Below are 15,083 nucleotides of genomic sequence, written 5' to 3'. Positions count from 1 at the left end.
GAGTTGTGCAGCGGATGCGTGCTGGGCCCATAACCAGTTCGTACTGGTTGGGAAAGGTAGACATTGCTCCAGTGGCCTAATGGATAAGGCACTGGCCTCCTAAGCCAGAAATTGTGGGTTCAAGTCCCATCTGGGGTCGTCGGAAACATTGTGGCCCAGCAGAAGCGTGCTAGGTCCATTACCCAGTGGTCGATGGATCGAAAACATTTTCTGCTAACCATAGCATTTAAGTGCCAACAAATATTTTTTTTTAAATGCGTAGTTTCATTCCATGTGTAAGTGCCATTATACATTTTTTTTTACCTCTTCCATCAGTTCGTATTGGTCATATTGATTACAAAGATCCCCAGTGGCCTAAGACACTGGCCTCCTAAGCCATGGATTGTGAGGTTTAGTCTTTGCTGAAGTGGCTGAAAGCAGAGTTGTGCAGCGGATGCGTGCTGGGCCCATAACCAGTTCGTACTGGTTGGGAAAGGTAGACATTGCCCCAGTGGCCTAATGGATAAGGCACTGGCCTCCTAAGCCAGGAATTGTGGGTTCAAGTCCCATCTGGGGTTGTTGGAAACATTGTGGCTCAGCAGAAGCGTGCTTGGTCCATTACCCAGTGGTCGATGGATCAAAAACATTTTCTGCTAACCATAGCATTTAAGTGCCAAAATTTTTTTTTTTTAAAAGCGTAGTTTCATTCCATGTGTAAGTGCCATTATACATTTTTTTTTACCTCTTCCATCAGTTCGTATTGGTCATATCGATTAGACACTGGCCTCCTAAGCCATGGATTGTGAGGTTTAGTCTTTGCTGAAGTGGCTGAAAGCAGAGTTGTGCAGCGGATGCCTGCTGGGTCCATAACCCAGAGGTTGATGGATCAAAAACATTTTCTGCTAACCAGCTTTTTATAGCATTTAAGTGCGAACAAATATTTTTTTTAAATGCGTAGTTTCATTCCATGTGTAAGTGCCATTATACATTTTTTTTTACCTCTTCCATCAGTTCGTATTGGTCATATCGATTAGACACTGGCCTCCTAAGCCATGGATTGTGAGGTTTAGTCTTTGCTGAAGTGGCTGAAAGCAGAGTTGTGCAGCGGATGCCTGCTGGGTCCATAACCCAGAGGTTGATGGATCAAAAACATTTTCTGCTAACCAGCTTTTTATAGCATTTAAGTGCAAACAAATATTTTTTTTAAATGCGTAGTTTCATTCCATGTGTAAGTGTCATTATAAAAAAATTTTTTACCTCTTCCATCAGTTCGTATTGGTCATATTGATTACAAAGATCCCCAGTGGCCTAAGACACTGGCCTCCTAAGCCATGGATTGTGAGGTTTAGTCTTTGCTGAAGTGGCTGAAAGCAGAGTTGTGCAGCGGATGCGTGCTGGGCCCATAACCCAGAGGTTGATGGATCGAAAACATTTTCTGCTAACCAGCTTTTTATAGCATTTAAGTGCAAAGAAATATTTTTTTTAAATGCGTAGTTTCATTCCATGTGTAAGTGCCATTATACATTTTTTTTTACCTCTTCCATCAGTTCGTATTGGTCATATCGATTAGACACTGGCCTCCTAAGCCATGGATTGTGAGGTTTAGTCTTTGCTGAAGTGGCTGAAAGCAGAGTTGTGCAGCGGATGCGTGCTGGGCCCATAACCCAGAGGTTGATGGATCGAAAACATTTTCTGCTAACCAGCTTTTTATAGCATTTAAGTGCAAAAAAATATTTTTTTTAAATGCGTAGTTTCATTCCATGTGTAAGTGCCATTATACATTTTTTTTTACCTCTTCCATCAGTTCTTATTGGTCATATTGATTACAAAGATCCCCAGTGGCCTAAGACACTGGCCTCCTAAGCCATGGATTGTGAGGTTTAGTCTTTGCTGAAGTGGCTGAAAGCAGAGTTGTGCAGCGGATGCGTGCTGGGCCCATAACCAGTTCGTACTGGTTGGGAAAGGTAGACATTGCTCCAGTGGCCTAATGGATAAGGCACTGGCCTCCTAAGCCAGGAATTGTGGGTTCAAGTCCCATCTGGGGTTGTTGGAAACATTGTGGCTCAGCAGAAGCGTGCTTGGTCCATTACCCAGTGGTCGATGGATCAAAAACATTTTCTGCTAACCATAGCATTTAAGTGCCAAAATTTTTTTTTTTTAAAAGCGTAGTTTCATTCCATGTGTAAGTGCCATTATACATTTTTTTTTACCTCTTCCATCAGTTCGTATTGGTCATATCGATTAGACACTGGCCTCCTAAGCCATGGATTGTGAGGTTTAGTCTTTGCTGAAGTGGCTGAAAGCAGAGTTGTGCAGCGGATGCCTGCTGGGTCCATAACCCAGAGGTTGATGGATCAAAAACATTTTCTGCTAACCAGCTTTTTATAGCATTTAAGTGCGAACAAATATTTTTTTAAAATGCGTAGTTTCATTCCATGTGTAAGTGCCATTATACATTTTTTTTTACCTCTTCCATCAGTTCGTATTGGTCATATCGATTAGACACTGGCCTCCTAAGCCATGGATTGTGAGGTTTAGTCTTTGCTGAAGTGGCTGAAAGCAGAGTTGTGCAGCGGATGCGTGCTGGGCCCATAACCCAGAGGTTGATGGATCGAAAACATTTTCTGCTAACCAGCTTTTTATAGCATTTAAGTGCAAACAAATATTTTTTTTAAATGCGTAGTTTCATTCCATGTGTAAGTGCCATTATAAAAAAAAAATTTACCTCTTCCATCAGTTCGTATTGGTCATATTGATTACAAAGATCCCCAGTGGCCTAAGACACTGGCCTCCTAAGCCATGGATTGTGAGGTTTAGTCTTTGCTGAAGTGGCTGAAAGCAGAGTTGTGCAGCGGATGCGTGCTGGGCCCATAACCCAGAGGTTGATGGATCGAAAACATTTTCTGCTAACCAGCTTTTTATAGCATTTAAGTGCAAACAAATATTTTTTTTAAATGCGTAGTTTCATTCCATGTGTAAGTGCCATTATACATTTTTTTTTACCTCTTCCATCAGTTCGTATTGGTCATATCGATTAGACACTGGCCTCCTAAGCCATGGATTGTGAGGTTTAGTCTTTGCTGAAGTGGCTGAAAGCAGAGTTGTGCAGCGGATGCGTGCTGGGCCCATAACCCAGAGGTTGATGGATCGAAAACATTTTCTGCTAACCAGCTTTTTATAGCATTTAAGTGCAAACAAATATTTTTTTTAAATGCGTAGTTTCATTCCATGTGTAAGTGCCATTATACATTTTTTTTTACCTCTTCCATCAGTTCTTATTGGTCATATTGATTACAAAGATCCCCAGTGGCCTAAGACACTGGCCTCCTAAGCCATGGATTGTGAGGTTTAGTCTTTGCTGAAGTGGCTGAAAGCAGAGTTGTGCAGCGGATGCGTGCTGGGCCCATAACCAGTTCGTACTGGTTGGGAAAGGTAGACATTGCTCCAGTGGCCTAATGGATAAGGCACTGGCCTCCTAAGCCAGAAATTGTGGGTTCAAGTCCCATCTGGGGTGGTCGGAAACATTGTGGCCCAGCAGAAGCGTGCTAGGTCCATTACCCAGTGGTCGATGGATCAAAAACATTTTCTGCTAACCATAGCATTTAAGTGCCAACAAATATTTTTTTTTAAATGCGTAGTTTCCTTCCATGTGTAAGTGCCATTATACATTTTTTTTTACCTCTTCCATCAGTTCGTATTGGTCATATTGATTACAAAGATCCCCAGTGGCCTAAGACACTGGCCTCCTAAGCCATGGATTGTGAGGTTTAGTCTTTGCTGAAGTGGCTGAAAGCAGAGTTGTGCAGCGGATGCGTGCTGGGCCCATAACCCAGAGGTTGATGGATCGAAAACATTTTCTGCTAACCAGCTTTTTATAGCATTTAAGTGCAAACAAATATTTTTTTTAAATGCGTAGTTTCATTCCATGTGTAAGTGCCATTATACATTTTTTTTTACCTCTTCCATCAGTTCGTATTGGTCATATTGATTACAAAGATCCCCAGTGGCCTAAGACACTGGCCTCCTAAGCCATGGATTGTGAGGTTTAGTCTTTGCTGAAGTGGCTGAAAGCAGAGTTGTGCAGCGGATGCGTGCTGGGCCCATAACCCAGAGGTTGATGGATCGAAAACATTTTCTGCTAACCAGCTTTTTATAGCATTTAAGTGCAAACAAATATTTTTAAAATGCGTAGTTTCATTCCATGTGTAAGTGCCATTATACATTTTTTTTTACCTCTTCCATCAGTTCGTATTGGTCATATTGATTACAAAGATCCCCAGTGGCCTAAGACACTGGCCTCCTAAGCCATGGATTGTGAGGTTTAGTCTTTGCTGAAGTGGCTGAAAGCAGAGATGTGCAGCGGATGCGTGCTGGGCCCATAACCCAGAGGTTGATGGATCGAAAACATTTTCTGCTAACCAGCTTTTTATAGCATTTAAGTTCAAACAAATATTTTTTTTAAATGCGTAGTTTCATTCCATGTGTAAGTGCCATTATACTTTTTTTTTTTAACCATAGCATTTAAGTGCCAAAATTTTTTTTTTTTTAAAAGCGTAGTTTCATTCCATGTGTAAGTGCCATTATAAATTTTTTTTTACCTCTTCCATCAGTTCGTATTGGTCATATCGATTAGACACTGGCCTCCTAAGCCATGGATTGTGAGGTTTAGTCTTTGCTGAAGTGGCTGAAAGCAGAGTTGTGCAGCGGATGCGTGCTGGGTCCATAACCCAGAGGTTGATGGATCAAAAACATTTTCTGCTAACCAGCTTTTTATAGCATTTAAGTGCGAACAAATATTTTTTTTAAATGCGTAGTTTCATTCCATGTGTAAGTACCATTATACATTTTTTTTTTACGTCTTCCATCAGTTCGTATTGGTCATATTGATTACAAAGATCCCCAGTGGCCTAAGACACTGGCCTCCTAAGCCATGGATTGTGAGGTTTAGTCTTTGCTGAAGTGGCTGAAGGCAGAGTTGTGCAGAGGATGCGTGCTGGGCCCATAACCCAGAGGTTGATGGATCGAAAACATTTTCTGCTAACCAGCTTTTTATAGCATTTAAGTTCGAACAAATATTTTTTTTAAATGCGTAGTTTCATTCCATGTGTAAGTGCCATTATACTTTTTTTTTTTTACCTCTTCCATCAGTTCGTATTGGTCATATTGATTACAAAGATCCCCAGTGGCCTAAGACACTGGCCTCCTAAGCCATGGATTGTGAGGTTTAGTCTTTGCTGAAGTGGCTGAAAGCAGAGTTGTGCAGCGGATGCGTGCTGGGCCCATAACCCAGAGGTTGATGGATCGAAAACATTTTCTGCTAACCAGCTTTTTATAGCATTTAAGTTCGAACAAATATTTTTTTTAAATGCGTAGTTTCATTCCATGTGTAGGTGCCATTATATATATATTTTTTTACCTCTTCCATCAGTTCGTATTGGTCATATTGATTACAAAGATCCCCAGTGGCCTAAGACACTGGCCTCCTAAGCCATGGATTGTGAGGTTTAGTCTTTGCTGAAGTGGCTGAAAGCAGAGTTGTGCAGCGGATGCGTGCTGGGCCCATAACCCAGAGGTTGATGGATCGAAAACATTTTCTGCTAACCAGCTTTTTATAGCATTTAAGTTCAAACAAATATTTTTTTTAAATGCGTAGTTTCATTCCATGTGTAGGTGCCATTATACTTTTTTTTTTACCTCTTCCATCAGTTCGTATTGGTCATATTGATTACAAAGATCCCCAGTGGCCTAAGACACTGGCCTCCTAAGCCATGGATTGTGAGGTTTAGTCTTTGCTGAAGTGGCTGAAAGCAGAGTTGTGCAGCGGATGCGTGCTGGGCCCATAACCCAGAGGTTGATGGATCGAAAACATTTTCTGCTAACCAGCTTTTTATAGCATTTAAGTGCAAACAAATATTTTTAAAATGCGTAGTTTCATTCCATGTGTAAGTGCCATTATACATTTTTTTTTACCTCTTCCATCAGTTCGTATTGGTCATATTGATTACAAAGATCCCCAGTGGCCTAAGACACTGGCCTCCTAAGCCATGGATTGTGAGGTTTAGTCTTTGCTGAAGTGGCTGAAAGCAGAGATGTGCAGCGGATGCGTGCTGGGCCCATAACCCAGAGGTTGATGGATCGAAAACATTTTCTGCTAACCAGCTTTTTATAGCATTTAAGTTCGAACAAATATTTTTTTTAAATGCGTAGTTTCATTCCATGTGTAAGTGCCATTATACTTTTTTTTTTTTACCTCTTCCATCAGTTCGTATTGGTCATATTGATTACAAAGATCCCCAGTGGCCTAAGACACTGGCCTCCTAAGCCATGGATTGTGAGGTTTAGTCTTTGCTGAAGTGGCTGAAAGCAGAGTTGTGCAGCGGATGCGTGCTGGGCCCATAACCCAGAGGTTGATGGATCGAAAACATTTTCTGCTAACCAGCTTTTTATAGCATTTAAGTTCAAACAAATATTTTTTTTAAATGCGTAGTTTCCTTCCATGTGTAAGTGCCATTATACATTTTTTGTTACCTCTTCCATCAGTTCATATTGGTCATATTGATTACAAAGATCCCCAGTGGCCTAAGACACTGACCTCCTAAGCCATGGATTGTGAGGTTTAGTCTTTGCTGAAGTGGCTGAAAGCAGAGTTGTGCAGCGGATGCGTGCTGGGCCCATAACCCAGAGGTTGATGGATCGAAAACATTTTCTGCTAACCAGCTTTTTATAGCATTTAAGTGCCAACAAATATTTTTTTTAAATGCGTAGTTTCATTCCATGTGTAGGTGCCATTATACATTTTTTTTTTACCTCTTCCATCAGTTCGTATTGGTCATATTGATTACAAATATCCCCAGTGGCCTAAGACACTGGCCTCCTAAGCCATGGATTGTGAGGTTTAGTCTTTGCTGAAGTGGCTGAAAGCAGAGTTGTGCAGCGGATGCGTGCTGGGCCCATAACCCAGAGGTTTATGGATCGAAAACATTTTCTGCTAACCAGCTTTTTATAGCATTTAAGTGTGAACAAATATTTTTAAAAAATGCGTAGTTTCATTCCATGTGTAAGTGCCATTATACATTTTGTTTTTTACCTGTTACATCAGTTCGTATTGGTCATATTGATTACAAAGATCCCCAGTGGCTTAAGACACTGGCCTCCTAAGCCATGGATTGTGAGGTTTAGTCTTTGCTGAAGTGGCTGAAAGCAGAGTTTTGCAGCGGATGCGTGCTGGGCCCATAACCCAGAGGTTGATGGATCGAAAACATTTTCTGCTAACCAGCTTTTTATAGCATTTAAGTGCGAACAAATATTTTTAAAAAATGCGTAGTTTCATTCCATGTGTATGTGCCATTATACATTTTTTTTTTTTACATCTTCCATCAGTTCGTATTGGTCATATTGATTACAAAGATCCCCAGTGGCCTAAGACACTGGCCTCCTAAGCCATGGATTGTGAGGTTTAGTCTTTGCTGAAGTGGCTGAAAGCAGAGTTGTGCAGCGGATGCATGCTGGGCCCATAACCCAGAGGTTGGTGGATCGAAAACATTTTCGGCTAACCAGCTTTTTATAGCATTTAAGTGCCAACAAATATTTTTTTAAAATGCGTAGTTTCATTCCATGTGTAAGTGCCATTATACATTTTTTTTTTACCTCTTCCATCTGTTCGTATTGGTCATATTGATTACAAATATCCCCAGTGGCCTAAGACACTGGCCTCCTAAGCCATGGATTGTGAGGTTTAGTCTTTGCTGAAGTGGCTGAAAGCAGAGTTGTGCAGCGGATGCGTGCTGGGCCCATAACCCAGAGGTTGATGGATCGAAAACATTTTCGGCTAACCAGCTTTTTATAGCATTTAAGTGTGAACAAATATTTTTTTTAAATGCGTAGTTTCATTCCATGTGTAAGTGCCATTATAAATTTTTTTTATACCTCTTACATCAGTTCGTATTGGTCATATTGATTACAAAGACCCCCAGTGGCTTAAGACACTGGCCTCCTAAGCCATGGATTGTGAGGTTTAGTCTTTGCTGAAGTGGCTGAAAGCAGAGTTTTGCAGCGGATGCGTGCTGGGCCCATAACCCAGAAGTTGATGGATCGAAAACATTTTCGGCTAACCAGCTTTTTATAGCATTTAAGTGCAAACAAATATTTTTTTAAAATGCGTAGTTTCATTCCATGTGTAAGTGCCATTATACATTTTGTTTTTTACCTCTTACATCAGTTCGTATTGGTCATATTGAGTACAAAGACCCCCAGTGGCTTAAGACACTGGCCTCCTAAGCCATGGATTGTGAGGTTTAGTCTTTGCTGAAGTGGCTGAAAGCAGAGTTGTGCAGCGGATGCATGCTGGGCCCATAACCAGTTCGTACTGGTTGTGAAAGGTAGACAGTGCGTCAGTGGCCTAATGGATAAGGCACTGTCCTCCTAAGCCAGGAATTGTGGGTTCAAGTCCCATCTGGGGTGGTTGAAAACATTGTGGCCCAGCAGATGTGTGCTGGGCCCATAACCCAGAGGTTGATGGATCGAAACCATTTTCGGCTAACCAGCTTTTTATAGCATTTAAGTGCCAACAAATATTTTTAAAAAATGCGTAGTTTCATTCCATGTGTAAGTGCCATTAAACATTTTTTTTTAACCTCTTACATCAGTTTGTATTGGTCATATTGATTACAAAGATCTCCAGTGGCTTAAGACACTGGCCTCCTAAGCCATGGATTGTGAGGTTTAGTCTTTGCTGAAGTGGCTGAAAGCAGAGTTGTGCAGCGGATGCGTGCTGGACCCATAACCCAGAGGTTGATGGATTGAAAACATTTTCGGCTAACCAGCTTTTTATAGCATTTAAGTGCAAACAAATATTTTTTTTAAATGCGTAGTTTCATTCCATGTGTAAGTGCCATTATACATTTTTTTTTTACCTCTTCCATCAGTTCGTATTGGTCATATTGATTACGAATATCCCCAGTGGCCTAAGACACTGGCCTCCTAAACCATGGATTGTGAGGTTTAGTCTTTGCTGAAGTGGCTGAAAGCAGAGTTGTGCAGCGGATGCATGCTGGGCCCATAACCAGTTCGTACTGGTTGTGAAACGTAGACAGTGCCCCAGTGGCCTAATGGATAAGGCACTGGCCTCCTAAGCCAGGAATTGTGGGTTCAAGTCCCATCTGGGGTGGTTGTAAACATTGTGGCCCAGCAGAAGCGTGCTGTGTCCATAACCCAGAGGTCGATGGATCGAAAACAATTTCGGCTAACCAGCTTTTTATAGCATTTAAGTGCGAACAAATATTTTTTTTAAATGCGTAGTTTCATTCCATGTTTAAGTGCCATAATACATTTTGTTTTTTACCTCTTCCATCAGTTCGTATTGGTCATATTGATTACAAAGACCCATTTTCGGCTAACCAGCTTTTTATAGCATTTAAGTGCAAACAAATATTTTTTTTAAATGCGTAGTTTCATTCCATGTGTAAGTGCCATTATACATTTTGTTTTTTACCTCTTCCATCAGTTCGTATTGGTCATATTGATTACAAATATCCCCAGTGGCCTAAGACACTGGCCTCCTAAACCATGGATTGTGAGGTTTAGTCTTTGCTGAAGTGGCTGAAAGCTGAGTTGTGCAGCGGATGCGTGCTGGGCCCATAACCCAGAGGTTGATGGATCGAAAACATTTTCTGCTAACCAGCTTTTTATAGCATTTAAGTGCAAACAAATATTTTTTTTAAATGCGTAGTTTCATTCCATGTTTAAGTGCCATTATACATTTTGTTTTTTACCTCTTACATCAGTTCGTATTGGTCATATTGAGTACAAAGACCCCCAGTGGCTTAAGACACTGGCCTCCTAAGCCATGGATTGTGAGGTTTAGTCTTTGCTGAAGTGGCTGAAAGCAGAGTTTTGCAGCGGATGCGTGCTGGGCCCATAACCCAGAGGTTGATGGATCGAAAACTTTTTCTGCTAACCAGCTTTTTATAGCATTTAAGTGCGAACAAATATTTTTAAAAAATGCGTAGTTTCATTCCATGTGTATGTGCCATTATACTTTTTTTTTTTTACATCTTCCATCAGTTCGTATTGGTCATATTGATTACAAAGATCCCCAGTGGCCTAAGACACTGGCCTCCTAAGCCATGGATTGTGAGGTTTAGTCTTTGCTGAAGTGGCTGAAAGCAGAGTTGTGCAGCGGATGCATGCTGGGCCCATAACCAGTTCGTACTGGTTGTGAAAGGTAGACAGTGCCCCAGTGGCCTAATGGATAAGGCACTGGCCTCCTAAGCCAGGAATTGTGGGTTCAAGTCCCAGCTGGGGTGGTTGAAAACATTGTGGCCCAGCAGATGCGTGCTGGGCCCATAACCCAGAGGTAGATGGATCGAAACCATTTTCGGCTAACCAGCTTTTTATAGCATTTAAGTGCCAACAAATATTTTTAAAAAATGCGTAGTTTCATTCCATGTGTAAGTGCCATTATACATTTTTTTTTAACCTCTTACATCAGTTCGTATTGGTCATATTGATTACAAAGATCCCCAGTGGCTTAAGACACTGGCCTCCTAAGCCATGGATTGTGAGGTTTAGTCTTTGCTGAAGTGGCTGAAAGCAGAGTTTTGCAGCGGATGCGTGCTGGGCCCATAACCCAGAGGTTGATGGATCGAAAACATTTTCGGCTAACCAGCTTTTTATAGCATTTAAGTGCGAACAAATATTTTTAAAAAATGCGTTGTTTCATTCCATGTGTAAGTGCCATTATACATTTTTTTTTTACCTCTTCCATCAGTTCGTATTGGTCATATTGATTACAAATATCCCCAGTGGCCTAAGACACTGGCCTAAGCCATGGATTGTGAGGTTTAGTCTTTGCTGAAGTGGCTGAAAGCAGAGTTGTGCAGCGGATGCGTGCTGGGCCCATAACCCAGAGGTTGATGGATCGAAAAATTTTCGGCTAACCAGCTTTTTATAGCATTTAAGTGCAAACAAATATTTTTTTTAAATGCGTAGTTTCATTCCATGTGTAAGTGCCATTATACATTTTGTTTTTTACCTCTTACATCAGTTCGTATTGGTCATATTGATTACAAAGACCCCCAGTGGCTTAAGACACTGGCCTCCTAAGCCATGGATTGTGAGGTTTAGTCTTTGCTGAAGTGGCTGAAAGCAGAGTTTTGCAGCGGATGCGTGCTGGGCCCATAACCCAGAGGTTGATGGATCGAAAACATTTTCGGCTAACCAGCTTTTTATAGCATTTAAGTGCGAACAAATATTTTTAAAAAATGCGTTGTTTCATTCCATGTGTAAGTGCCATTATACATTTTTTTTTTACCTCTTCCATCAGTTCGTATTGGTCATATTGATTACAAATATCCCCAGTGGCCTAAGACACTGGCCTAAGCCATGGATTGTGAGGTTTAGTCTTTGCTGAAGTGGCTGAAAGCAGAGTTGTGCAGCGGATGCGTGCTGGGCCCATAACCCAGAGGTTGATGGATCGAAAAATTTCCGGCTAACCAGCTTTTTATAGCATTTAAGTGCAAACAAATATTTTTTTTAAATGCGTAGTTTCATTCCATGTGTAAGTGCCATTATACATTTTGTTTTTTACCTCTTACATCAGTTCGTATTGGTCATATTGATTACAAAGACCCCCAGTGGCTTAAGACACTGGCCTCCTAAGCCATGGATTGTGAGGTTTAGTCTTTGCTGAAGAAGCTGAAAGCAGAGTTTTGCAGCGGATGCGTGCTGGGCCCATAACCCAGAGGTTGATGGATCGAAAACATTTTCTGCTAACCAGCTTTTTATAGCATTTAAGTGCGAACAAATATTTTAAAAAAAAGCGTAGTTTCATTCCATGTGTATGTGCCATTATACATTTTTTTTTTACCTCTTCCATCAGTTCGTATTGGTCATATTGATTACAAATATCCCCAGTGGCCTAAGACACTGGCCTAAGCCATGGATTGTGAGGTTTAGTCTTTGCTGAAGTGGCTGAAAGCAGAGTTGTGCAGCGGATGCGTGCTGGGCCCATAACCCAGAGGTTGATGGATCGAAAACATTTTCGGCTAACCAGCTTTTTATAGCATTTAAGTGCAAACAAATATTTTTTTTAAATGCGTAGTTTCATTCCATGTGTAAGTGCCATTATACATTTTGTTTTTTACCTCTTACATCAGTTCGTATTGGTCATATTGATTACAAAGACCCCCAGTGGCTTAAGACACTGGCCTCCTAAGCCATGGATTGTGAGGTTTAGTCTTTGCTGAAGTGGCTGAAAGCAGAGTTGTGCAGCGGATGCATGCTGGGCCCATAACCAGTTCGTACTGGTTGTGAAAGGTAGACAGTGCCCCAGTGGCCTAATGGATAAGGCACTGGCCTCCTAAGCCAGGAATTGTGGGTTCAAGTCCCATCTGGGGTGGTTGAAAACATTGTGGCCCAGCAGATGCGTGCTGGGCCCATAACCCAGAGGTTGATGGATCGAAACCATTTTCGGCTAACCAGCTTTTTATAGCATTTAAGTGCCAACAAATATTTTTAAAAAATGCGTAGTTTCATTCCATGTGTAAGTGCCATTATACATTTTTTTTTAACCTCTTACATCAGTTCGTATTGGTCATATTGATTACAAAGATCCCCAGTGGCTTAAGACACTGGCCTCCTAAGCCATGGATTGTGAGGTTTAGTCTTTGCTGAAGTGGCTGAAAGCAGAGTTTTGCAGCGGATGCGTGCTGGGCCCATAACCCAGGGGTTGATGGATCGAAAACATTTTCGGCTAACCAGCTTTTTATAGCATTTAAGTGCGAACAAATATTTTTAAAAAATGCGTTGTTTCATTCCATGTGTAAGTGCCATTATACATTTTTTTTTTACCTCTTCCATCAGTTCGTATTGGTCATATTGATTACAAATATCCCCAGTGGCCTAAGACACTGGCCTAAGCCATGGATTGTGAGGTTTAGTCTTTGCTGAAGTGGCTGAAAGCAGAGTTGTGCAGCGGATGCGTGCTGGGCCCATAACCCAGAGGTTGATGGATCGAAAACATTTTCGGCTAACCAGCTTTTTATAGCATTTAAGTGCAAACAAATATTTTTTTTAAATGCGTAGTTTCATTCCATGTGTAAGTGCCATTATACATTTTGTTTTTTACCTCTTACATCAGTTCGTATTGGTCATATTGATTACAAAGACCCCCAGTGGCTTAAGACACTGGCCTCCTAAGCCATGGATTGTGAGGTTTAGTCTTTAATGAAGAAGCTGAAAGCAGAGTTTTGCAGCGGATGCGTGCTGGGCCCATAACCCAGAGGTTGATGGATCGAAAACATTTTCTGCTAACCAGCTTTTTATAGCATTTAAGTGCGAACAAATATTTTTAAAAAAAGCGTAGTTTCATTCCATGTGTATGTGCCATTATACATTTTTTTTTTACATCTTCCATCAGTTCGTATTGGTCATATTGATTACAAAGATCCCCAGTGGCCTAAGACACTGGCCTCCTAAGCCATGGATTGTGAGGTTTAGTCTTTGCTGAAGTGGCTGAAAGCAGAGTTGTGCAGCGGATGCATGCTGGGCCCATAACCAGTTCGTACTGGTTGTGAAAGGTAGACAGTGCCCCAGTGGCCTAATGGATAAGGCACTGGCCTCCTAAGCCAGGAATTGTGGGAATTGTGGGTGGTTGGAAACATTGTGGCCCAGCAGATGCGTGCTGGGCCCATAACCCATGGATCGAAACCATTTTCGGCTAACCTGCTTTTTATAGCATTTAAGTGCCAACAAATATTTTTAAAAAATGCGTAGTTTCATTCCATGTGTAAGTGCCATTATACATTTTTTTTTAACCTCTTACATCAGTTCGTATTGGTCATATTGATTACAAAGATCCCCAGTGGCTTAAGACACTGGCCTCCTAAGCCATGGATTGTGAGGTTTAGTCTTTGCTGAAGTGGCTGAAAGCAGAGTTTTGCAGCGGATGCGTGCTGGAACCATAACCCAGAGGTTGATGGATCGAAACCATTTTCGGCTAACCAGCTTTTTATAGCATTTAAGTGCCAACAAATATTTTTTAAAAATGCGTAGTTTCATTCCATGTGTAAGTGCCATTATACATTTTTTTTAACCTCTTACATCAGTTCGTATTGGTCATATTGATTACAAAGATCCCCAGTGGCTTAAGACACTGGCCTCCTAAGCCATGGATTGTGAGGTTTAGTCTTTGCTGAAGTGGCTGAAAGCAGAGTTTTGCAGCGGATGCGTGCTGGGCCCATAACCCAGAGGTTGATGGATCGAAAACATTTTCGGCTAACCAGCTTTTTATAGCATTTAAGTGCGAACAAATATTTTTAAAAAATGCGTTGTTTCATTCCATGTGTAAGTGCCATTATACATTTTTTTTTTACCTCTTCCATCAGTTCGTATTGGTCATATTGATTACAAATATCCCCAGTGGCCTAAGACACTGGCCTCCTAAGCCATGGATTGTGAGGTTTCGTCTTTGCTGAAGTGGCTGAAAGCAGAGTTGTGCAGCGGATGCGTGCTGGGCCCATAACCCAGAGGTTGATGGATCAAAAACATTTTCGGCTAACCAGCTTTTTATAGCATTTAAGTGCAAACAAATATTTTTTTTAAATGCGTAGTTTCATTCCATGTGTAAGTGCCATTATACATTTTGTTTTTTACCTCTTACATCAGTTCGTATTGGTCATATTGATTACAAAGACCCCCAGTGGCTTAAGACACTGGCCTCCTAAGCCATGGATTGTGAGGTTTAGTCTTTGCTGAAGTGGCTGAAAGCAGAGTTTTGCAGCGGATGCGTGCTGGGCCCATAACCCAGAGGTTGATGGATCGAAAACATTTTCTGCTAACCAGCTTTTTATAGCATTTAAGTGCGAACAAATATTTTTAAAAAATGCGTAGTTTCATTCCATGTGTATGTGCCATTATACATTTTTTTTTTTACATCTTCCATCAGTTCGTATTGGTCATATTGATTACAAAGATCCCCAGTGGCCTAAGACACTGGCCTCCTAAGCCATGGATTGTGAGGTTTAGTCTTTGCTGAAGTGGCTGAAAGCAGAGTTGTGCAGCGGATGCATGCTGGGCCCATAACCAGTTCGTACTGGTTGTGAAAG

At 41.3% G+C, this 15,083-nt stretch overlaps 3 non-coding genes across 3 annotated transcripts; all 3 read left to right on the top strand.

Moving 5' to 3' along the window:
• Positions 1–484: 484 nt before the first annotated feature.
• Positions 485–557, top strand: trnar-ccu (transfer RNA arginine (anticodon CCU)). The gene has a single exon. It is a non-coding gene; the product is annotated as a tRNA-Arg (tRNA).
• Positions 558–9,072: 8,515 nt separating this feature from the next.
• On the top strand, positions 9,073–9,145 carry trnar-ccu (transfer RNA arginine (anticodon CCU)). The gene has a single exon. It is a non-coding gene; the product is annotated as a tRNA-Arg (tRNA).
• Positions 9,146–12,303: 3,158 nt separating this feature from the next.
• On the top strand, positions 12,304–12,376 carry trnar-ccu (transfer RNA arginine (anticodon CCU)). The gene has a single exon. It is a non-coding gene; the product is annotated as a tRNA-Arg (tRNA).
• The last annotated feature ends 2,707 nt before the right edge of the window (positions 12,377–15,083 follow it).

Source organism: Oncorhynchus mykiss, chromosome 7, assembly GCF_057628025.1.
Source record: "Oncorhynchus mykiss isolate SJ-2025 chromosome 7, ASM5762802v1, whole genome shotgun sequence".
Lineage (NCBI taxonomy): Eukaryota > Metazoa > Chordata > Actinopteri > Salmoniformes > Salmonidae > Oncorhynchus > Oncorhynchus mykiss.
This window is presented reverse-complemented; position numbering and strand designations above follow the sequence as displayed.